Raw genomic sequence first — 26754 nt, forward strand, 5'->3', positions numbered from 1 at the left:
TCAGACCTTTTTTACCCATGAGACTTTTTTACCCGTAAGACTTTTTACACGTGAGACCTTTTTTGCCCATAAGGCTTTTCTTACCTGTGAGACCTTTTTTGCCCATGACAATTTTTTTACCTGTGAGAATTTTTACCTGTGAGACTTTTTTTACGCATGAGACTTTTCTTACCTGTGAGACCTTTTTTGCCCATAAGACTTTTCTTACCTGTCAGACCTTTTTTGCCCATGAGACTTTTTTTATCCGTCAGACATTTTACCCAATAGACTTTTTACCAAGGAAAATTTTTATCCGTGAGACTTTTTATACCTGCTAGACTTACAACACCTGACACCATTTTTACCCGTGAGAATGTTTTTACCCATGAGACTTTTTTACCCGTAAGACTTTTTACACTTGAGACCTTTTTTGCTCATAAGACTTTTCTTACCTGTCAGACCTTTTTTGCCCATGACACTTTTTTTACCTGTGAGAATTTTAGAACCTATGAGACTTTCTATAACTATGAGACTTTTTTTACCTGTGATACTTTTTTTAGCCATGAGACTTTTTTTAAACGATAGACCTTTTTTACCCCTGAGACACTTTTGCACTTGAATCTTTTTACCCATGAGACTTTTTCACCCACGAGACTTTTTTTACCCGTCAGACCTTTTTTACTTGTCAGGCATTTTACCCAATACACTTTTTACCAAGGAAAAGTTTTAGCCGTGAGACTTTTTATACCTGTTAGACTTACAACACCTGACACCTTTTTTAGCCGTGAGAATTTTTTTACCCATGAGACTTTTTTACCCGTAAGACTTTTTACACTTGAGACCTTTTTTGCTCATAAAACTTTTCTTACCTGTTAGACCTTTTTTGCCCGAGAATTTTTTTACCTGTGAGAACTTTTACCTGCGAGACTTTTTTTACCCATGAGACTTTTTTACCCGTAAGACTTTTTACACGTGAGACCTTTTTTGCCCATAAGACTTTTCTTACCTGTGAGACCTTTTTTGCCCATGAGACTTTTTTTATCCGTCTAGACATTTTACCCAATAGACTGTTTACCAAGGAAAATTTTTATCCGTGAGACTTTTTATACCTGTTAGACTTACAACACCTGACACCTTTTTTACCCATGAGAATTTTTTTACCCATGAGACTTTTTTACCCGTAAGACTTTTTACACTTGAGACCTTTTTTGCTCACAAGACTTTTCTTACCTGTGAGACTTTTTTTACCCATAAGAGTTTTTTACCTGTAAGACTTTTTACACGTGAGACCTTTTTTGCCCATAAGACTTTTCTTACCTGTGAGACCTTTTTTGCCCATGACAATTTTTTTACCACTGAGAATTTTTACCTGTGAGACTTTTTTTACGCATGAGATTTTTCTTACCTGTGAGACCTTTTTTGCCCATGAGACTTTTCTTACCTGTCAGACCTTTTTTGCCCATGAGACTTTTTTTACCCGTCAGACATTTTACCCAATAGACTGTTTACCAAGGAAAATTTTTATCCGTGAGACTTTTTATACCTGCTAGACTTACAACACCTGACACCTTTTTTACCCATGAGACTTTTTTTACCCATGAGACTTTTTTATCCGTAAGACTTTTTACACTTGAGACCTTTTTTGCTCATAAGACTTTTCTTACCTGTGAGACCTTTTTTGCCCATGAGACTTTTCTTACCTGTGAGACCTTTTTTGCCCATGAGACTTTTTTTATCCGTCTAGACATTTTACCCAATAGACTGTTTACCAAGGAAAATTTTTATCCGTGAGACTTTTTATACCTGTTAGACTTACAACACCTGACACCTTTTTTACCCATGAGAATTTTTTTACCCATGAGACTTTTTTACCCGTAAGACTTTTTACACTTGAGACCTTTTTTGCTCACAAGACTTTTCTTACCTGTGAGACTTTTTTTACCCATAAGAGTTTTTTACCTGTAAGACTTTTTACACGTGAGACCTTTTTTGCCCATAAGACTTTTCTTACCTGTCAGACCTTTTTTGCCCATGAGACTTTTTTTACCCGTCAGACATTTTACCCAATAGACTGTTTACCAAGGAAAATTTTTATCCATGAGACTTTTTTTACCCATGAGACTTTTTTATCCGTAAGACTTTTTACACTTGAGACCTTTTTTGCTCATAAGACTTTTCTTACCTGTGAGACCTTTTTTGCCCATGAGACTTTTCTTACTTGTGAGAATTTTTACCTGTGAGACTTTTTTTACGCATGAGACTTTTCTTACCTGTGAGACCTTTTTTGCCCATGAGACTCTTCTTACCTGTCAGACCTTTTTTGCCCATGAGACTTTTTTTACCTGTGAGAATTTCAGAACCTATGAGACTTTCTGTAACTATGAGACTTTTTTTACCTGTGATACTTTTTTTAGCCATGAGATTTTTTTTAAACAAAAAACTTTTTTTACCCCTGAGACACTTTTACACTTTAATCTTTTTACCCATGAGACTTTTTCACCCACGAGACTTTTTTTACCCATCAGACCTTTTTTACTTGTCAGGCATTTTACCCAATACACTTTTTACCAAGGAAAAGTTTTAGCCGTGAGACTTTTTATACCTGTTAGACTTACAACACCTGACACCTTTTTTAGCCGTGAGAATTTTCTTACCCATGAGACTTTTTTTACCCATGAGACTTTTTTACCCGTAAGGCTTTTTACACTTGAGACCTTTTTTGCTCATAAGACTTTTCTTACCTGTGAGACCTTTTTTGCCCATGACAATTTTTTTACCTGTGAGAATTTTTACCTGTGAGACTTTTTTTACGCATGAGACTTTTCTTACCTGTGAGACCTTTTTTGCCCATGACAATTTTTTTACCTGTGAGAATTTTTACCTGTGAGACTTTTTTTACGCATGAGACTTTTCTTACCTGTGAGACCTTTTTTGCCCATGAGACTTTTCTTACCTGTCAGACCTTTTTTACCCATGAGACTTTTTTACCCGTAAGACTTTTTACACTGGAGACCTTTTTCGCTCATAAGACTTTTCTTACCTGTGAGACCTTTTTTGCCCATGAGAATTTTTTTACCTGTGAGATTTTTTACCTGTGAGACTTTTTTTACGCATGAGACTTTTCTTACCTGTGAGACCTTTTTTGCCCATGAGACTTTTCTTACCTGTCAGACCTTTTTTGCCCATGAGACTTTTTTTATCCGTCAGACATTTTACCCAATAGACTTTTTACCAAGGAAAATTTTTATCCGTGAGACTTTTTATACCTGCTAGACTTACAACACCTGACACCTTTTTTACCCGTGAGAATTTTTTTACCCATGAGACTTTTTTACCCGTAAGACTTTTTACACTTGAGACCTTTTTTGCTCATAAGACTTTTCTTACCTGTCAGACCTTTTTTGCCCATGACACTTTTTTTACCTGTGAGAATTTTAGAACCTATGAGACTTTCTATAACTATGAGACTTTTTTTACCTGTGATACTTTTTTTAGCCATGAGACTTTTTTTAAACGATAGACCTTTTTTACCCCTGAGACACTTTTACACTTGAATCTTTATACCCATGACACTTTTTCACCCACGAGACTTTTTTTACCCGTCAGACCTTTTTTACTTGTCAGGCATTTTACCCAATACACTTTTTACCAAGGAAAATTTTTAGCCGTGAGACTTTTTATACCTGTTAGACTTACAACACCTGACACCTTTTTTAGCCGTGAGAATTTTTTTACCCATGAGACTTTTTTTACCCATGAGACTTTTTACCCGTAAGACTTTTTACACGTGAGACCTTTTTTGCTCATAAGACTTTTCTTACCTGTGAGACATTTTTTGCCCGAGAATTTTTTTACCTGTGAGAACTTTTACCTGTGAGACTTTTTTTACCCATGAGACTTTTTTACCCGTAAGACTTTTTACACGTGAGACCTTTTTTGCCCATGAGACTTTTCTTACTTGTGAGAATTTTTACCTGTGAGACTTTTTTTACGCATGAGACTTTTCTTACCTGTGAGACCTTTTTTGCCCATGAGACTTTTCTTACCTGTCAGACCTTTTTTGCCCATGAGACTTTTCTTACCTGTGAGAATTTTAGAACCTATGAGACTTTCTGTAACTATGAGACTTTTTTTACCTGTGATACTTTTTTTAGCCATGAGATTTTTTTTAAACAAAAAACTTTTTTTACCCCTGAGACACTTTTACACTTGAATCTTTTTACCCATGAGACTTTTTCACCCACGAGACTTTTTTTACCCATCAGACCTTTTTTACTTGTCAGGCATTTTACCCAATACACTTTTTACCAAGGAAAAGTTTTAGCCGTGAGACTTTTTATACCTGTTAGACTTACAACACCTGACACCTTTTTTAGCCGTGAGAATTTTTTTACCCATGAGACTTTTTTTACCCATGAGACTTTTTTACCCGTAAGGCTTTTTACACTTGAGACCTTTTTTGCTCATAAGACTTTTCTTACCTGTGAGACCTTTTTTGCCCATGACAATTTTTTTACCTGTGAGAATTTTTACCTGTGAGACTTTTTTTACGCATGAGACTTTTCTTACCTGTGAGACCTTTTTTGCCCATGAGACTTTTCTTACCTGTCAGACCTTTTTTACCCATGAGACTTTTTTACCCGTAAGACTTTTTACACTGGAGACCTTTTTCGCTCATAAGACTTTTCTTACCTGTGAGACCTTTTTTGCCCATGAGAATTTTTTTACCTGTGAGATTTTTTACCTGTGAGACTTTTTTTACGCATGAGACTTTTCTTACCTGTGAGACCTTTTTTGCCCATGAGACTTTTCTTACCTATCAGACCTTTTTTGCCCATGAGACTTTTTTTATCCGTCAGACATTTTACCCAATAGACTTTTTACCAAGGAAAATTTTTATCCGTGAGACTTTTTATACCTGCTAGACTTACAACACCTGACACCTTTTTTACCCGTGAGAATTTTTTTACCCATGAGACTTTTTTACCCGTAAGACTTTTTACACTTGAGACCTTTTTTGCTCATAAGACTTTTCTTACCTGTCAGACCTTTTTTGCCCATGACACTTTTTTTACCTGTGAGAATTTTAGAACCTATGAGACTTTCTATAACTATGAGACTTTTTTTACCTGTGATACTTTTTTTAGCCATGAGACTTTTTTTAAACAATAGACCTTTTTTACCCCTGAGACACTTTTACACTTGAATCTTTATACCCATGACACTTTTTCACCCACGAGACTTTTTTTACCCGTCAGACCTTTTTTACTTGTCAGGCATTTTACCCAATACACTTTTTACCAAGGAAAAGTTTTAGCCGTGAGACTTTTTATACCTGTTAGACTTACAACACCTGACAACTTTTTTAGCCGTGAGAATTTTTTTACCCATGAGACTTTTTTACCCGTAAGACTTTTTACACTTGAGACCTTTTTTGCTCATAAGACTTTTCTTACCTGTGAGACCTTTTTTGCCCGAGAATTTTTTTACCTGTGAGAACTTTTACCTGTGAGACTTTTTTTACCCATGAGACTTTTTTACCCGTAAGACTTTTTACACGTGAGACCTTTTTTGCCCATGAGACTTTTCTTACTTGTGAGAATTTTTACCTGTGAGACTTTTTTTACGCATGAGACTTTTCTTACCTGTGAGACCTTTTTTGCCCATGAGACTTTTCTTACCTGTCAGAACTTTTTTGCCCATGAGACTTTTTTTACCTGTGAGAATTTTAGAACCTATGAGACTTTCTGTAACTATGAGACTTTTTTTACCTGTGATACTTTTTTTAGCCATGAGATTTTTTTTAAACAAAAAACTTTTTTTACCCCTGAGACACTTTTACACTTGAATCTTTTTACCCATGAGACTTTTTCACCCACGAGACTTTTTTTACCCATCAGACCTTTTTTACTTGTCAGGCATTTTACCCAATACACTTTTTACCAAGGAAAAGTTTTAGCCGTGAGACTTTTTATACCTGTTAGACTTACAACACCTGACACCTTTTTTAGCCGTGAGAATTTTTTTACCCATGAGACTTTTTTTACCCATGAGACTTTTTTACCCGTAAGGCTTTTTACACTTGAGACCTTTTTTGCTCATAAGACTTTTCTTACCTGTGAGACCTTTTTTGCCCATGACAATTTTTTTACCTGTGAGAATTTTTACCTGTGAGACTTTTTTTACGCATGAGACTTTTCTTACCTGTGAGACCTTTTTTGCCCATGAGACTTTTCTTACCTGTCAGACCTTTTTTACCCATGAGACTTTTTTACCCGTAAGACTTTTTACACTGGAGACCTTTTTCGCTCATAAGACTTTTCTTACCTGTGAGACCTTTTTTGCCCATGAGAATTTTTTTACCTGTGAGATTTTTTACCTGTGAGACTTTTTTTACGCATGAGACTTTTCTTACCTGTGAGACCTTTTTTGCCCATGAGACTTTTCTTACCTATCAGACCTTTTTTGCCCATGAGACTTTTTTTATCCGTCAGACATTTTACCCAATAGACTTTTTACCAAGGAAAATTTTTATCCGTGAGACTTTTTATACCTGCTAGACTTACAACACCTGACACCTTTTTTACCCGTGAGAATTTTTTTACCCATGAGACTTTTTTACCCGTAAGACTTTTTACACTTGAGACCTTTTTTGCTCATAAGACTTTTCTTACCTGTCAGACCTTTTTTGCCCATGACACTTTTTTTACCTGTGAGAATTTTAGAACCTATGAGACTTTCTATAACTATGAGACTTTTTTTACCTGTGATACTTTTTTTAGCCATGAGACTTTTTTTAAACAATAGACCTTTTTTACCCCTGAGACACTTTTACACTTGAATCTTTATACCCATGACACTTTTTCACCCACGAGACTTTTTTTACCCGTCAGACCTTTTTTACTTGTCAGGCATTTTACCCAATACACTTTTTACCAAGGAAAAGTTTTAGCCGTGAGACTTTTTATACCTGTTAGACTTACAACACCTGACAACTTTTTTAGCCGTGAGAATTTTTTTACCCATGAGACTTTTTTACCCGTAAGACTTTTTACACTTGAGACCTTTTTTGCTCATAAGACTTTTCTTACCTGTGAGACCTTTTTTGCCCGAGAATTTTTTTACCTGTGAGAACTTTTACCTGTGAGACTTTTTTTACCCATGAGACTTTTTTACCCGTAAGACTTTTTACACGTGAGACCTTTTTTGCCCATGAGACTTTTCTTACTTGTGAGAATTTTTACCTGTGAGACTTTTTTTACGCATGAGACTTTTCTTACCTGTGAGACCTTTTTTGCCCATGAGACTTTTCTTACCTGTCAGAACTTTTTTGCCCATGAGACTTTTTTTACCTGTGAGAATTTTAGAACCTATGAGACTTTCTGTAACTATGAGACTTTTTTTACCTGTGATACTTTTTTTAGCCATGAGATTTTTTTTAAACAAAAAACTTTTTTTACCCCTGAGACACTTTTACACTTGAATCTTTTTACCCATGAGACTTTTTCACCCACGAGACTTTTTTTACCCATCAGACCTTTTTTACTTGTCAGGCATTTTACCCAATACACTTTTTACCAAGGAAAAGTTTTAGCCGTGAGACTTTTTATACCTGTTAGACTTACAACACCTGACACCTTTTTTAGCCGTGAGAATTTTTTTACCCATGAGACTTTTTTTACCCATGAGACTTTTTTACCCGTAAGGCTTTTTACACTTGAGACCTTTTTTGCTCATAAGACTTTTCTTACCTGTGAGACCTTTTTTGCCCATGACAATTTTTTTACCTGTGAGAATTTTTACCTGTGAGACTTTTTTTACGCATGAGACTTTTCTTACCTGTGAGACCTTTTTTGCCCATGAGACTTTTCTTACCTGTCAGACCTTTTTTACCCATGAGACTTTTTTACCCGTAAGACTTTTTACACTGGAGACCTTTTTCGCTCATAAGACTTTTCTTACCTGTGAGACCTTTTTTGCCCATGAGAATTTTTTTACCTGTGAGATTTTTTACCTGTGAGACTTTTTTTACGCATGAGACTTTTCTTACCTGTGAGACCTTTTTTGCCCATGAGACTTTTCTTACCTGTCAGACCTTTTTTGCCCATGAGACTTTTTTTATCCGTCAGACATTTTACCCAATAGACTTTTTACCAAGGAAAATTTTTATCCGTGAGACTTTTTATACCTGCTAGACTTACAACACCTGACACCTTTTTTACCCGTGAGAATTTTTTTACCCATGAGACTTTTTTACCCGTAAGACTTTTTACACTTGAGACCTTTTTTGCTCATAAGACTTTTCTTACCTGTCAGACCTTTTTTGCCCATGACACTTTTTTTACCTGTGAGAATTTTAGAACCTATGAGACTTTCTATAACTATGAGACTTTTTTTACCTGTGATACTTTTTTTAGCCATGAGACTTTTTTTAAACGATAGACCTTTTTTACCCCTGAGACACTTTTACACTTGAATCTTTATACCCATGACACTTTTTCACCCACGAGACTTTTTTTACCCGTCAGACCTTTTTTACTTGTCAGGCATTTTACCCAATACACTTTTTACCAAGGAAAATTTTTAGCCGTGAGACTTTTTATACCTGTTAGACTTACAACACCTGACAACTTTTTTAGCCCTGAGAATTTTTTTACCACTGAGACTTTTTTTACCCATGAGACTTTTTTACCCGTAAGACTTTTTACACTTGAGACCTTTTTTGCTCATAAGACTTTTCTTACCTGTGAGACCTTTTTTGCCCGAGAATTTTTTTACCTGTGAGAACTTTTACCTGTGAGACTTTTTTTACCCATGAGACTTTTTTACCCGTAAGACTTTTTACACTTGAGACCTTTTTTGCCCATAAGACTTTTCTTACCTGTGAGACCTTTTTTGCCCATGAGAATTTTTTTACCACTGAGAATTTTTACCTGTGAGACTTTTTTTACGCATGAGACTCTTCTTACCTGTGAGACCTTTTTTGCCCATGAGACTTTTCTTACCTGTCAGACCTTTTTTGCCAATGAGACTTTTTTTACCCGTCAGACATTTTACCCAATAGACTGTTTACCAAGGAACATTTTTATCCGTGAGAGTTTTTATACCTGCTAGACTTACAACACCTGACACCTTTTTTACCCGTGAGATTTTTTCTACCCATGAGACTTTTTTACCCCTAAGACTTTTTACACTTGAGACCTTTTTTGCTCATAAGACTTTTCTTACCTGTGAGACCTTTTTTGCCCATGACAATTTTTTTACCACTGAGAATTTTTACCTGTGAGACTTTTTTTACGCATGAGACTTTTCTTACCTGTGAGACCTTTTTTGCCCATGAGACTTTTCTTACCTGTCAGACCTTTTTTGCCCATGAGACTTTTTTTACCCGTCAGACATTTTACCCAATAGACTGTTTACCAAGGAAAATTTTTATCCGTGAGACTTTTTATACCTGCTAGACTTACAACACCTGACACCTTTTTTACCCATGAGACTTTTTTTACCCATGAGACTTTTTTATCCGTAAGACTTTTTACACTTGAGACCTTTTTTGCTCATAAGACTTTTCTTACCTGTGAGACCTTTTTTGCCCATGAGACTTTTCTTACTTGTGAGAATTTTTACCTGTGAGACTTTTTTTACGCATGAGACTTTTCTTACCTGTGAGACCTTTTTTGCCCATGAGACTTTTCTTACCTGTCAGACCTTTTTTGCCCATGAGACATTTTTATCCGTCAGACATTTTACCCAATAGACTGTTTACCAAGGAAAATTTTTATCTGTGAGACTTTTTATACCTGTTAGACTTACAACACCTGACACCTTTTTTACCCGTGAGAATTTTTTTACCCATGAGACTTTTTTACCCGTAAGACTTTTTACACTTGAGACCTTTTTTGCTCATAAGACTTTTCTTACCTGTCAGACCTTTTTTGCCCATGAGACTTTTTTTACCTGTGAGAATTTTAGAACCTATGAGACTTTCTGTAACTATGAGATTTTTTTTACCTGTGATACTTTTTTTAGCCATGAGACTTTTTTTAAACGATAGACCTTTTTTACCCCTGAGACACTTTTACACTTGAATCTTTTTACCCATGAGACTTTTTCACCCACGAGACTTTTCTTACCCGTCAGACCTTTTTTACTTGTCAGGCATTTTACCCAATACACTTTTTACCAAGGAAAAGTTTTAGCCGTGAGACTTTTTATTCCTGTTAGACTTACAACACCTGACAACCTTTTTAGCCGTGAGAATTTTTTTACCCATGAGACTTTTTTACCCGTAAGGCTTTTTACACTTGAGACCTTTTTTGCTCATAAGACTTTTCTTACCTGTGAGACCTTTTTTGCCCATGACAATTTTTTTACCTGTGAGAATTTTTACCTGTGAGACTTTTTTTACGCATGAGACTTTTTTACCCGTAAGACTTTTTACACGTGAGACCTTTTTTGCCCATAAGACTTTTCTTACCTGTGAGACCTTTTTTGCCCATGAGACTTTTTTTATCCGTCTAGACATTTTACCCAATAGACTGTTTACCAAGGAAAATTTTTAGCCGTGAGACTTTTTATACCTGTTAGACTTACAACACCTGACACCTTTTTTACCCATGAGAATTTTTTTACCCATGAGACTTTTTTACCCGTAAGACTTTTTACACTTGAGAACTTTTTTGCTCATAAGACTTTTCTTACCTGTGAGACTTTTTTTACCCATAAGAGTTTTTTACCTGTAAGACTTTTTACACGTGAGACCTTTTTTGCCCATAAGACTTTTCTTACCTGTGAGACCTTTTTTGCCCATGAGACTTTTCTTACCTGTCAGACCTTTTTTGCCCATGAGACTTTTTTTACCCGTCAGACATTTTACCCAATAGACTGTTTACCAAGGAAAATTTTTATCCGTGAGACTTTTTATACCTGTTAGACTTACAACACCTGACACCTTTTTTACCCATGAGACTTTTTTATCCGTAAGACTTTTTACACTTGAGACCTTTTTTGCTCATAAGACTTTTCTTACCTGTGAGACCTTTTTTGCCCATGAGACTTTTCTTACTTGTGAGAATTTTTACCTGTGAGACTTTTTTTACGCATGAGACTTTTCTTACCTGTGAGACCTTTTTTGCCCATGAGACTTTTCTTACCTGTCAGACCTTTTTTGCCCATGAGACTTTTTTTATCCGTCAGACATTTTACCCAATAGACTGTTTACCAAGGATAATTTTTATCCGTGAGACTTTTTATACCTGCTAGACTTACAACACCTGACACCTTTTTTACCCGTGAGAATTTTTTTACCCATGAGACTTTTTTACCCGTAAGACTTTTTACACTTGAGACCTTTTTTGCTCATAAGACTTTTCTTACCTGTCAGACCTTTTTTGCCCATGACACTTTTTTTACCTGTGAGAATTTTAGAACCTATGAGACTTTCTATAACTATGAGACTTTTTTTACCTGTGATACTTTTTTTAGCCATGAGACTTTTTTTAAACAATAGACCTTTTTTACCCCTGAGACACTTTTACACTTGAATCTTTATACCCATGACACTTTTTCACCCACGAGACTTTTTTTACCCGTCAGACCTTTTTTACTTGTCAGGCATTTTACCCAATACACTTTTTACCAAGGAAAAGTTTTAGCCGTGAGACTTTTTATACCTGTTAGACTTACAACACCTGACAACTTTTTTAGCCGTGAGAATTTTTTTACCCATGAGACTTTTTTACCCGTAAGACTTTTTACACTTGAGACCTTTTTTGCTCATAAGACTTTTCTTACCTGTGAGACCTTTTTTGCCCGAGAATTTTTTTACCTGTGAGAACTTTTACCTGTGAGACTTTTTTTACCCATGAGACTTTTTTACCCGTAAGACTTTTTACACGTGAGACCTTTTTTGCTCATAAGACTTTTCTTACCTGTGAGACCTTTTTGCCCATGACAATTTTTTTACCAGTGAGATCTTTTACCTGTGAGACTTTTTTTACACATGAGACTTTTCTTACCTGTGAGACCTTTTTTGCCCATGAGACTTTTCTTACCTGTCAGACCTTTTTTGCCCATGAGACTTTTTTTACCCGTCAGACATTTTACCCAATAGACTGTTTACCAAGGAAAATTTTTATCCGTGAGACTTTTTATACCTGCTAGACTTACAACACCTGACACCTTTTTTACCCATGAGAATTTTTTTACCCATGAGACTTTTTTACCCGTAAGACTTTTTACACTTGAGACCTTTTTTGCTCATAAGACTTTTCTTACCTCTCAGACCTTTTTTGCCCATGACACTTTTTTTACCTGTGAGAATTTTAGAACCTATGAGACTTTCTGTAACTATGAGATTTTTTTTACCTGTGATACTTTTTTTAGCCATGAGACTTTTTTTAAACGATAGACCTTTTTTACCCCTGAGACACTTTTACACTTGAATCTTTTTACCCATGAGACTTTTTCACCCACGAGACTTTTTTTACCCGTCAGACCTTTTTTACTTGTCAGGCATTTTACACAATACACTTTTTACCAAGGAAAATTTTTATCCGTGAGACTTTTTATACCTGTTAGACTTACAACACCTGACACCTTTTTTAGCCGTGAGAATTTTTTTACCCATGAGACTTTTTTACCCGTAAGACTTTTTACACGTGAGACCTTTTTTGCTCATAAGACTTTTCTTACCTGTGAGACCTTTTTTGCCCATGAGAATTTTTTTACCTGTGAGAATTTTTACCTGTGAGACTTTTTTTACGCATGAGACTTTTCTTACCTGTCAGACCTTTTTTGCCCATGAGACTTTTCTTACCTGTCAGACCTTTTTTGCCCATGACAATTTTTTTACCCGTCAGACATTTTACCCAATAGACTGTTTACCAAGGAAAATTTTTATCCGTGAGACTTTTTATACCTGTTAGACTTACACACCTGACACCTTTTTTAGCCATGAGACTTTTTTTACCCATGAGACTTTTTTACCCGTAAGACTTTTTACACTTGAGACCTTTTTTGCTCATAAGACTTTTCTTACCTGTGAGACCTTTTCTGCCCGAGAATTTTTTTACCTGTGAGATCTTTTACCTGTGAGACTTTTTTTACCCATGAGACTTTTTTACCCGTAAGACTTTTTACACGTGAGACCTTTTTTGCCCATAAGACTTTTCTTACCTGTGAGACCTTTTTTGCCCATGAGAATTTTCTTACCTGTCAGACCTTTTTTGCCCATGAGACATTTTTATCCGTCAGACATTTTACCCAATAGACTGTTTACCAAGGAAAATTTTTATCCGTGAGACTTTTTATACCTGCTAGACTTACAACACCTGACACCTTTTTTACCCGTGAGAATTTTTTTACCCATGAGACTTTTTTACCCGTAAGACTTTTTACACTTGAGACCTTTTTTGCTCATAAGACTTTTCTTACCTGTCAGACCTTTTTTGCCCATGAGACTTTTTTTACCTGTGAGAATTTTAGAACCTATGAGACTTTCTGTAACTATGAGATTTTTTTTACCTGTGATACTTTTTTTAGCCATGAGACTTTTTTTAAACGATAGACCTTTTTTACCCCTGAGACACTTTTACACTTGAATCTTTTTACCCATGAGACTTTTTCACCCACGAGACTTTTTTTACCCGTCAGACCTTTTTTACTTGTCAGGCATTTTACCCAATACACTTTTTACCAAGGAAAAGTTTTAGCCGTGAGACTTTTTATACCTGTTAGACTTACAACACCTGACACCTTTTTTAGCCGTGAGAATTTTTTTACCCATGAGACTTTTTCTACCCATGAGACTTTTTTACCCGTAAGACTTTTTACACTTGAGACCTTTTTTGCTCATAAGACTTTTCTTACCTGTCAGACCTTTTTTGCCCATGAGACTTTTTTTACCTGTGAGAATTTTAGAACCTATGAGACTTTCTGTAACTATGAGATTTTTTTTACCTGTGATACTTTTTTTAGCCATGAGACTTTTTTTAAACGATAGACCTTTTTTACCCCTGAGACACTTTTACACTTGAATCTTTTTACCCATGAGACTTTTTCACCCACGAGACTTTTTTTACCCGTCAGACCTTTTTTACTTGTCAGGCATTTTACCCAATACACTTTTTACCAAGGAAAAGTTTTAGCCGTGAGACTTTTTATACCTGTTAGACTTACAACACCTGACACCTTTTTTAGCCGTGAGAATTTTTTTACCCATGAGACTTTTTTTACCCATGAGACTTTTTTACCCGTAAGACTTTTTACACTTGAGACCTTTTTTGCTCATAAGACTTTTCTTACCTGTGAGACCTTTTTTGCCCATGACAATTTTTTTACCACTGAGAATTTTTACCTGTGAGACTTTTTTTACGCATGAGACTTTTCTTACCTGTGAGACCTTTTTTGCCCATGAGACTTTTCTTACCTGTGAGACCTTTTTTGCCCATGAGACTTTTTTTACCCGTCAGACATTTTACCCAATAGACTGTTTACCAAGGAAAATTTTTATCCGTGAGACTTTTTATACCTGTTAGACTTACAACACCTGACACCTTTTTTAGCCGTGAGAATTTTTTTACCCATGAGACTTTTTTACCCGTAAGACTTTTTACACTTGAGACCTTTTTTGCTCATAAGACTTTTCTTACCTGTGAGACCTTTTTTGCCCGAGAATTTTTTTAACTGTGAGATCTTTTACCTGTGAGACTTTTTTTACCCATGAGACTTTTTTACCCGTAAGACTTTTTACACGTGAGACCTTTTTTGCCCATAAGACTTTTCTTACCTGTGAGACCTTTTTTGCCCATGAGCCTTTTTTTATCCGTCTAGACATTTTACCCAATAGACTGTTTACCAAGGAAAATTTTTATCCGTGAGACTTTTTATACCTGTTAGACTTACAACACCTGACACCTTTTTTACCCAGGAGAATTTTTTTACCCATGAGACTTTTTTACCCGTAAGACTTTTTACACTTGAGACCTTTTTTGCCCATAAGACTTTTCTTACCTGTGAGACCTTTTTTGCCCATAAGACTTTTCTTACCTGTGAGACCTTTTTTGCCCATGAGACTTTTTTTATCCATCAGACATTTTACCCAATAGACTGTTTACCAAGGAAAATTTTTATCCGTGAGACTTTTTATACCTGCTAGACTTACAACACCTGACACCTTTTTTACCGGTGAGATTTTTTCTACCCATGAGACTTTTTTACCCCTAAGACTTTTTACACTTGAGTCCTTTTTTGCTCATAAGACTTTTCTTACCTGTGAGACTTTTTTTACCCATAAGAGTTTTTTACCTGTAAGACTTTTTACACGTGAGACCTTTTTTGCCCATAAGACTTTTCTTACCTGTGAGACCTTTTTTGCCCATGAGACTTTTCTTACCTGTCAGACCTTTTTTGCCCATGAGACTTTTTTTACCCGTCAGACATTTTACCCAATAGACTGTTTACCAAGGAAAATTTTTATCCGTGAGACTTTTTATACCTGCTAGACTTACAACACCTGACACCTTTTTTAGCCGTGAGATGTTTTCTACCCATGAGACTTTTTTACCCCTAAGACTTTTTACACTTGAGACCTTTTTTGCTCATAAGACTTTTCTTACCTGTGAGACCTTTTTTGCCCATGACAATTTTTTTACCACTGAGAATTTTTACCTGTGAGACTTTTTTTACGCATGAGACTTTTCTTACCTGTGAGACCTTTTTTGCCCATGAGACTTTTCTTACCTGTCAGACCTTTTTTGCCCATGAGACTTTTTTTACCCGTCAGACATTTTACCCAATAGACTGTTTACCAAGGAAAATTTTTATCCGTGAGACTTTTTATACCTGTTAGACTTACAACACCTGACACCTTTTTTACCCATGAGAATTTTTTTACCCATGAGACTTTTTTACCCGTAAGACTTTTTACACTTGAGACCTTTTTTGCTCATAAGACTTTTCTTACCTGTCAGACCTTTTTTGCCCATGAGACTTTTTTTACCTGTGAGAATTTTAGAACCTATGAGACTTTCTGTAACTATGAGATTTTTTTTACCTGTGATACTTTTTTTAGCCATGAGACTTTTTTTAAACGATAGACCTTTTTTACCCCTGAGACACTTTTACACTTGAATCTTTTTACCCATGAGACTTTTTCACCCACGAGACTTTTTTTACCCGTCAGACCTTTTTTACTTGTCAGGCATTTTACCCAATACACTTTTTACCAAGGAAAAGTTTTAGCCGTGAGACTTTTCATACCTGTTAGACCTACAGCACCTGACACCTTTTTTAGCCGTGAGAATTTTTTTACCCATGAGACTTTTTTTACCCATGAGACTTTTTTACCCGTAAGACTTTTTACACTTGAGACCTTTTTTGCTCATAAGACTTTTCTTACCTGTGAGACCTTTTTTGCCCATGAGAATTTTTTTACCTGTGAGACTTTTTTTATGCATGAGACTTTTCTTACCTGTGAGACCTTTTTTGCCCATGAGACTTTTCTTACCTGTCAGACCTTTTTTGCCCATGATACTTTTTTTACCTGTGAGACTTTTTTTACCCATGAGATTTTTTTATCCGTAAGACTTTTTACACTTGAGACCTTTTTTGCTCATAAGACTTTTCTTACCTGTGAGACCTTTTTTGCCCATGAGAATTTTCTTACTTGTGAGAATTTTTACCTGTGAGACTTTTTTTACGCATGAGACTTTTCTTACCTGTGAGACCTTTTTTGCCCATGAGACTTTTCTTACCTGTCAGACCTTTTTTGCCCATGAGACTTTATTTACCCGTCAGACATTTTACCCAATAGACTGTTTACCAAGGAAAATTTTTATCCGTGAGACTTTTTATACCTGTTAGACTTACAACACCTGACACCTTTTTTACCCATGAGAATTTTTTTACCCATGAGACTTTTTTACCCGTAAGACTTTTTACACTTGAGACCTTTTTTGCTCATAAGACTTTTCTTACCTGTCAGACCTTTTTTGCCCATGAGACTTTTTTTACCTGTGAGAATTTTAGAACCTATGAGACTTTCTGTAACTATGAGATTTTTTTTACCTGTGATACTTTTTTTAGCCATGAGACTTTTTTTAAACGATAGACCTTTTTTACCCCTGAGACACTTTTACACTTGAATCTTTTTACCCATGAGACTTTTTCACCCACGAGACTTTTTTTACCCGTCAGACCTTTTTTACTTGTCAGGCATTTTACCCAATACACTTTTTACCAAGGAAAAGTTTTAGCCGTGAGACTTTTTATACCTGTTAGACTTACAACACCTGACACCTTTTTTAGCCGTGAGAATTTTTTTACCCATGAGACTTTTTTTACCCATGAGACTTTTTTACCCGTAAGACTTTTTACACTTGAGACCTTTTTTGCTCATAAGACTTTTCTTACCTGTGAGACCTTTTTTGCCCATGACAATTTTTTTACCACTGAGAATTTTTACCTGTGAGACTTTTTTTACGCATAAGACTTTTCTTACCTGTGAGACCTTTTTTGCCCATGAGACTTTTCTTACCTGTGAGACCTTTTTTGCCCATGAGACTTTTTTTACCCGTCAGACATTTTACCCAATAGACTGTTTACCAAGGAAAATTTTTATCCGTGAGACTTTTTATACCTGTTAGACTTACAACACCTGACACCTTTTTTAGCCGTGAGAATTTTTTTACCCATGAGACTTTTTTACCCGTAAGACTTTTTACACTTGAGACCTTTTTTGCTCATAAGACTTTTCTTACCTGTGAGACCTTTTTTGCCCGAGAATTTTTTTAAATGTGAGATCTTTTACCTGTGAGACTTTTTTTACCCATGAGACTTTTTTACCCGTAAGACTTTTTACACGTGAGACCTTTTTTACCCATAAGACTTTTCTTACCTGTGAGACCTTTTTTGCCCATGAGACTTTTTTTATCCGTCTAGACATTTTACCCAATAGACTGTTTACCAAGGAAAATTTTTATCCGTGAGACTTTTTATACCTGTTAGACTTACAACACCTGACACCTTTTTTACCCAGGAGAATTTTTTTACCCATGAGACTTTTTTACCCGTAAGACTTTTTACACTTGAGACCTTTTTTGCCCATAAGACTTTTCTTACCTGTGAGACCTTTTTTGCCCATAAGACTTTTCTTACCTGTGAGACCTTTTTTGCCCATGAGACTTTTTTTATCCATCAGACATTTTACCCAATAGACTGTTTACCAAGGAAAATTTTTATCCGTGAGACTTTTTATACCTGCTAGACTTACAACACCTGACACCTTTTTTACCGGTGAGATTTTTTCTACCCATGAGACTTTTTTACCCCTAAGACTTTTTACACTTGAGTCCTTTTTTGCTCATAAGACTTTTCTTACCTGTGAGACTTTTTTTACCCATAAGAGTTTTTTACCTGTAAGACTTTTTACACGTGAGACCTTTTTTGCCCATAAGACTTTTCTTACCTGTGAGACCTTTTTTGCCCATGAGACTTTTCTTACCTGTCAGACCTTTTTTGCCCATGAGACTTTTTTTACCCGTCAGACATTTTACCCAATAGACTGTTTACCAAGGAAAATTTTTATCCGTGAGACTTTTTATACCTGCTAGACTTACAACACCTGACACCTTTTTTAGCCGTGAGATGTTTTCTACCCATGAGACTTTTTTACCCCTAAGACTTTTCACACTTGAGACCTTTTTTGCTCATAAGACTTTTCTTACCTGTGAGACCTTTTTTGCCCATGACAATTTTTTTACCACTGAGAATTTTTACCTGTGAGACTTTTTTTACGCATGAGACTTTTCTTACCTGTGAGACCTTTTTTGCCCATGAGACTTTTCTTACCTGTCAGACCTTTTTTGCCCATGAGACTTTTTTTACCCGTCAGACATTTTACCCAATAGACTGTTTACCAAGGAAAATTTTTATCCGTGAGACTTTTTATACCTGTTAGACTTACAACACCTGACACCTTTTTTACCCATGAGAATTTTTTTACCCATGAGACTTTTTTACCCGTAAGACTTTTTACACTTGAGACCTTTTTTGCTCATAAGACTTTTCTTACCTGTCAGACCTTTTTTGCCCATGAGACTTTTTTTACCTGTGAGAATTTTAGAACCTATGAGACTTTCTGTAACTATGAGATTTTTTTTACCTGTGATACTTTTTTTAGCCATGAGACTTTTTTTAAACGATAGACCTTTTTTACCCCTGAGACACTTTTACACTTGAATCTTTTTACCCATGAGACTTTTTCACCCACGAGACTTTTTTTACCCGTCAGACCTTTTTTACTTGTCAGGCATTTTACCCAATACACTTTTTACCAAGGAAAAGTTTTAGCCGTGAGACTTTTTATACCTGTTAGACTTACAACACCTGACACCTTTTTTAGCCGTGAGAATTTTTTTACCCATGAGACTTTTTTTACCCATGAGACTTTTTTACCCGTAAGACTTTTTACACTTGAGACCTTTTTTGCTCATAAGACTTTTCTTACCTGTGAGACCTTTTTTGCCCATGACAATTTTTTTACCACTGAGAATTTTTACCTGTGAGATTTTTTTTACGCATAAGACTTTTCTTACCTGTGAGACCTTTTTTGCCCATGAGACTTTTCTTACCTGTGAGACCTTTTTTGCCCATGAGACTTTTTTTACCCGTCAGACATTTTACCCAATAGACTGTTTACCAAGGAAAATTTTTATCCGTGAGACTTTTTATACCTGTTAGACTTACAACACCTGACACCTTTTTTAGCCGTGAGAATTTTTTTACCCATGAGACTTTTTTACCCGTAAGACTTTTTACACTTGAGACCTTTTTTGCTCATAAGACTTTTCTTACCTGTGAGACCTTTTTTGCCCGAGAATTTTTTTAACTGTGAGATCTTTTACCTGTGAGACTTTTTTTACCCATGAGACTTTTTTACCCGTAAGACTTTTTACACGTGAGACCTTTTTTGCCCATAAGACTTTTCTTACCTGTGAGACCTTTTTTGCCCATGAGCCTTTTTTTATCCGTCTAGACATTTTACCCAATAGACTGTTTACCAAGGAAAATTTTTATCCGTGAGACTTTTTATACCTGTTAGACTTACAACACCTGACACCTTTTTTACCCAGGAGAATTTTTTTACCCATGAGACTTTTTTACCCGTAAGACTTTTTACACTTGAGACCTTTTTTGCTCATAAGACTTTTCTTACCTGTGAGACTTTTTTTACCCATAAGAGTTTTTTACCTGTGAGACTTTTTACACTTGAGACCTTTTTTGCTCATAAGACTTTTCTTACCTGTGAGACCTTTTTTGCCCATGACAATTTTTTTACCACTGAGAATTTTTACCTGTGAGACTTTTTTTACGCATGAGACTTTTCTTACCTGTGAGACCTTTTTTGCCCATGAGACTTTTCTTACCTGTCAGACCTTTTTTGCCCATGAGACTTTTTTTACCCGTCAGACATTTTACCCAATAGACTGTTTACCAAGGAAAATTTTTATCCGTGAGACTTTTTATACCTGCTAGACTTACAACACCTGACACCTTTTTTAGCCGTGAGATGTTTTCTACCCATGAGACTTTTTTACCCCTAAGACTTTTCACACTTGAGACCTTTTTTGCTCATAAGACTTTTCTTACCTGTGAGACCTTTTTTGCCCATGACAATTTTTTTACCACTGAGAATTTTTACCTGTGAGACTTTTTTTACGCATGAGACTTTTCTTACCTGTGAGACCTTTTTTGCCCATGAGACTTTTCTTACCTGTCAGACCTTTTTTGCCCATGAGACTTTTTTTACCCGTCAGACATTTTACCCAATAGACTGTTTACCAAGGAAAATTTTTATCCGTGAGACTTTTTATACCTGTTAGACTTACAACACCTGACACCTTTTTTACCCATGAGAATTTTTTTACCCATGAGACTTTTTTACCCGTAAGACTTTTTACACTTGAGACCTTTTTTGCTCATAAGACTTTTCTTACCTGTCAGACCTTTTTTGCCCATGACACTTTTTTTACCTGTGAGAATTTTAGAACCTATGAGACTTTCTATAACTATGAGACTTTTTTTACCTGTGATACTTTTTTTAGCCATGAGACTTTTTTTAAACGATAGACCTTTTTTACCCCTGAGACACTTTTACACTTGAAACTTTATACCCATGACACTTTTTCACCCACGAGACTTTTTTTACCCGTCAGACCTTTTTTACTTGTCAGGCATTTTACCCAATACACTTTTTACCAAGGAAAATTTTTAGCCGTGAGACTTTTTATACCTGTTAGACTTACAACACCTGACACCTTTTTTAGCCGTGAGAATTTTTTTACCCATGAGACTTTTTTTACCCATGAGACTTTTTTACCCGTAAGACTTTTTACACTTGAGACCTTTTTTGCTCATAAGACTTTTCTTACCTGTGAGACCTTTTTTGCCCATGAGAATTTTTTTACCTGTGAGAATTTTTACCTGTGAGACTTTTTTTACGCATGAGACTTTTCTTACCTGTGAGACCTTTTTTGCCCATGAGACTTTTCTTACCTGTCAGACCTTTTTTGCCCATGACACTTTTTTTACCCGTCAGACATTTTACCCAATAGACTGTTTACCAAGGAAAATTTTTATCCGTGAGACTTTTTATACCTGTTAGACTTACAACACCTGACACCTTTTTTAGCCGTGAGAATTTTTTTACCCATGAGACTTTTTTACCCGTAAGACTTTTTACACTTGAGACCTTTTTTGCTCATAAGACTTTTCTTACCTGTGAGACCTTTTTTGCCCGAGAATTTTTTTACCTGTGAGATCTTTTACCTGTGAGACTTTTTTTACCCATGAGACTTTTTTACCCGTAAGACTTTTTACATGTGAGACCTTTTTTGCCCATAAGACTTTTCTTACCTGTGAGACCTTTTCTGCCCATGAGACTTTTTTTATCCGTCTAGACATTTTACCCAATAGACTGTTTACCAAGGAAAATTTTTATCCGTGAGACTTTTTATACCTGTTAGACTTACAACACCTGACACCTTTTTTACCCAGGAGAATTTTTTTACCCATGAGACTTTTTTACCCGTAAGACTTTTTACACTTGAGACCTTTTTTGCCCATAAGACTTTTCTTACCTGTGAGACCTTTTTTGCCCATAAGACTTTTCTTACCTGTGAGACCTTTTTTGCCCATGAGACTTTTTTTATCCATCAGACATTTTACCCAATAGACTGTTTACCAAGGAAAATTTTTATCCGTGAGACTTTTTATACCTGCTAGACTTACAACACCTGACACCTTTTTTACCGGTGAGATTTTTTCTACCCATGAGACTTTTTTACCCCTAAGACTTTTTACACTTGAGACCTTTTTTGCTCATAAGACTTTTCTTACCTGTGAGACTTTTTTTACCCATAAGAGTTTTTTACCTGTAAGACTTTTTACACGTGAGACCTTTTTTGCCCATAAGACTTTTCTTACCTGTGAGACCTTTTTTGCCCATGAGACTTTTCTTACCTGTCAGACCTTTTTTGCCCATGAGACTTTTTTTACCCGTCAGACATTTTACCCAATAGACTGTTTACCAAGGAAAATTTTTATCCGTGAGACTTTTTATACCTGCTAGACTTACAACACCTGACACCTTTTTTACCTGTGAGACTTTTTTTACCCATGAGATTTTTTTATCCGTAAGACTTTTTACACTTGAGACCTTTTTTGCTCATAAGACTTTTCTTACCTGTGAGACCTTTTTTGCCCATGAGAATTTTCTTACTTGTGAGAATTTTTACCTGTGAGACTTTTTTTACGCATGAGACTTTTCTTACCTGTGAGACCTTTTTTGCCCATGAGACTTTTCTTACCTGTCAGACCTTTTTTGCCCATGAGACATTTTTATCCGTCAGACATTTTACCCAATAGACTGTTTACCAAGGAAAATTTTTATCCGTGAGACTTTTTATACCTGTTAGACTTACAACACCTGACACCTTTTTTACCCATGAGAATTTTTTTACCCATGAGACTTTTTTACCCGTAAGACTTTTTACACTTGAGACCTTTTTTGCTCATAAGACTTTTCTTACCTGTCAGACCTTTTTTGCCCATGAGACTTTTTTTACCTGTGAGAATTTTAGAACCTATGAGACTTTCTGTAACTATGAGATTTTTTTTACCTGTGATACTTTTTTTAGCCATGAGACTTTTTTTAAACGATAGACCTTTTTTACCCCTGAGACACTTTTACACTTGAATCTTTTTACCCATGAGACTTTTTCACCCACGAGACTTTTTTTACCCGTCAGACCTTTTTTACTTGTCAGGCATTTTACCCAATACACTTTTTACCAAGGAAAAGTTTTAGCCGTGAGACTTTTTATACCTGTTAGACTTACAACACCTGACACCTTTTTTAGCCGTGAGAATTTTTTTACCCATGAGACTTTTTTTACCCATGAGACTTTTTTACCCGTAAGACTTTTTACACTTGAGACCTTTTTTGCTCATAAGATTTTTCTTACCTGTGAGACCTTTTTTGCCCATGAGACTTTTCTTACCTGTGAGACTTTTTTTACGCATGAGACTTTTCTTACCTGTCAGACCTTTTTTGCCCATGAGACTTTTTTTACCTGTGAGAATTTTAGAACCTATGAGACTTTCTATAACTATGAGACTTTTTTTTACCTGTGATACTTTTTTAGCCATGAGACTTTTTTTAAACGGTAGACCTTTTTTACCCCTAAAACTCTTTTACACTTGAAACTTTTTACCTGTGAGAATTTTTACCCGTGACACTTTTTTTATCCATCAGACCTTTTTTACTTGTCAGAATTTTTACCCGAGAGACTTTTTACGGGGCAGAATTTTTTTCCATGAGACTTCTTATATCTCTTAGACTTACAACAACTGATACATTTTTTACCCCTGTGAATTTTTTTATCCATGAGACTTTTTTTACCCATGAGACTTTTTTACCCGTAAGACTTTTCACACATGAGAACTTTTTTGCCCATGAGACTTTTCTTACCTGTGACAGGGGGAAAAAAATATCTCATGTGTAAAAAGTGTCACAGGTCAAAAATGTCTCACAGGTAAGAAAAGTCTTATGGCCAAAAAAGGTCTCACGTGTAAAAAGTCTTACGGCTAAAAAAGTCTCATGGGTAAAAAAAGTCTCATGGGTAAAAAAATTCTCACGGGTAAAAAAGGTGTCAGGTTTTGTAAGTCCAACAGGTATAAAAAGTCTCACGGATAAAAATTCTGCCCGGCAAAAAGTCTGACAAGTAAAAAAGGTCTGATAGGTTTCAATTTTTTTACCCATGAGACTTTTTTACCCATAAGACTTTTTACACGTGAGACCTTTTTTGCCCATAAGACTTTTCTTACCTGTGAGACCTTTTTTGCCCATAAGACTTTTTTTACCCATGAGACTTATTTTACCTGTGACATTTTTTACACATGAGCCCTTTTTTTCCCTGAGACTTTTTTACCAATGAGTCTTTTTACCTGTGAGACTTTTTTTACCCATGACACTTTCTAGAACTATGAGACTTTTTTTTATCTGTGATCCTTTTTTGAGCCATGAGACTTTTTTTAAACGGTAGACCTTTTTTACCCCTAAAACTCTTTTAGCCTTGAAACTTTTTACCCATGAGACTTATTTACCTGTGAGACTTTTTTTACCCGTCATACCTTTTTTACTTGTCAGACTTTTTACCGGTCAGAATTTTTATCTGTAAAACTTTCTATACCTGTTAGACTTACAACACCTGACACTTTTTTTACCCCTGAGACCTTTTTCGCCCATGAGACTTTTTTTACCTGTGATGGGGGAAAAAAATGTCTCATGTCTAAAAAGTGTCAAAGGGAAAAAAAGTCTCATGGGTAAGAAAAGTCTTATGGGCAAAAAAGGTCTCACAGGTAAGAAAAGTCTTATCGGCAAAAAAAGTCTCACGTATAAAAAGTCTTACGGGTAAATAAGTCTCACATGTAAAAATTCTCACGGGTAAAAAAAGTATCATGGGTAAAAAAGGTCTTACAGGTAAGAAAAGTCTTATGGCCATAAAAGGTCTCACGTGTAAAAAGTATTACGGGTAAAATGTCTTATGGGTAAAAAAAGTCTCATGGGTAAAAAAATTCTCACGGGTAAAAAAGGTGTCAGGTGTTGTAAGTCTAACAGGTATAAAAAGTTTCAAGGATAAAAATTCTGCCCGGTAAAAAGTCTCTCGGGTAAAATGCCTGACAAGTAAAATAGGTCTGACAGCTTTCAATTTTTTTACTCATGAGACTTTTTTACCCGTAAGACTTTTTACACGTGAGACCTTTTTTGCCCATAAGCCTTTTCTTACCTGTGAGACCTTTTTTTTACCTGTGACACTTTTTACACATGAGACCTTTTTTTCCCTGAGACTTTTTTTACCAATGAGACTTTTTACCTGTGAGACCTTTTTTACCCATGAGACTTTCTATAACTATGCCTTTTTTTTACCTGTGAGACTTTTTTTACCCGTCAGACCTTTTTTACCCGTCAGACCTTTTTTACCCGTCAGACTTTTTACCCATGAGACTTTTTACCCGAGAGATTTTACCAGTCAGAATTTTTATCCGTGACACTTCTTTTACCCGTGATAATTTTTTACCCATGAGACTTTTTTATACCCCTGAATTTTTTTTTACCTGTGAGACCTATTTTGCCCATGAGACTTTTTTTTACCTGTGATACTTTTTTTACCCATGAGACTTTTTTTAAACGGTAGACCTTTTTTACCCCTGAGACTCTTTTACCCTTGAAACTTTTTACCCATGAGACTTTTTTTACCCGTCAGACTTTTTACCGGGCAGAATTTTTACCCGTGAGACTTTTTTTACCCGTTAGACTTACAACACCTGACACTTTTCTTACCTTTGAGACCTTTTTTGCCCATAAGCCTTTTTTTACCTGTGCGACCTTTTTTACCCGAGACTTTTTATAACTATTAGACTTTTTTTACCTGTGATTCTTTTTTTAACCATTAGACTTTTTTTGTCTGTGACACCTTTTTTACCCTTCAGACTTTTTTAGCCATGAGACTTTTTTTACCCATGAGACTTTTTTACCTGTGACACTTTTTACACATGAGATCTTTTTTACCCCCAAAACTCTTTTACCCTTGAAACTTTTTACCCATGAGACTTTTTCACCCATTAGACTTTTTTTACCTGTCAGACCTTTTTTACCCATGAGGTTTTTACCCATGAGACTTTTTACCGGTCAGACCTTTTATCCGTGAGACTTTTTTTTACCCGTCAGACTTACAACACTTGAATTTTTTTACCTGTGATATTTTTATCAGTGAGACTTTTTTTACCTGTGAGACATTTTACCCTTGAGACTTTTTACCAGTGAGAACTTTTTTACCTGTGAGACTTTTTACCTGTTAGAATTTTTCACCCGTGAGACTTTTTTTTACCCGTCAGACTTTTTACCCGTGAGACTTTTCTCCTGTGAGACTTTTTTTACTCATGAAACTTTTTTTACCCCTGAGACTTTTTACATGTGAGACGTTTTTACCCATGACACTTGTTACCCATGAGACTTTTTTTACCCCTGACTTTTTACACGTGAGACCTTTTTTACCCATGAGACTTTTTTTGCCTGTGAGACCTTTTTTGCCCATAAGACTTTTTTAACTGTGAGGCTTTTTACCGAGATGTTTTTTACCCGTGACACTTTTTACCTGTGAGATTTTTTTACCCATGAGACTTTTTCACCCATTAGACTTTTTTTTACCCATG

General features: G+C 35.7%; 1 long non-coding RNA gene across 3 annotated transcripts; it reads right to left on the bottom strand.

Moving 5' to 3' along the window:
• Positions 1-135: 135 nt before the first annotated feature.
• LOC308060178 lies at positions 136-25905 on the bottom strand. Of its 3 annotated transcripts, none has more exons than XR_013926633.1 (3): positions 25790-25905; positions 24298-24689; positions 136-208 (listed from the first exon to the last, which is right to left on the bottom strand). It is a non-coding gene; the product is annotated as an uncharacterized lncRNA (long non-coding RNA). The 3 variants fall into 3 exon arrangements; XR_013926634.1 differs by lacking the exon at positions 136-208 and adding an exon at positions 17816-17875; XR_013926635.1 differs by lacking the exon at positions 136-208 and adding an exon at positions 22082-22154.
• Between the last annotated feature and the right edge of the window lie 849 nt (positions 25906-26754).

This window comes from Falco punctatus, assembly GCF_963210335.1.
Source record: "Falco punctatus genome assembly, chromosome: 1".
Lineage (NCBI taxonomy): Eukaryota > Metazoa > Chordata > Aves > Falconiformes > Falconidae > Falco > Falco punctatus.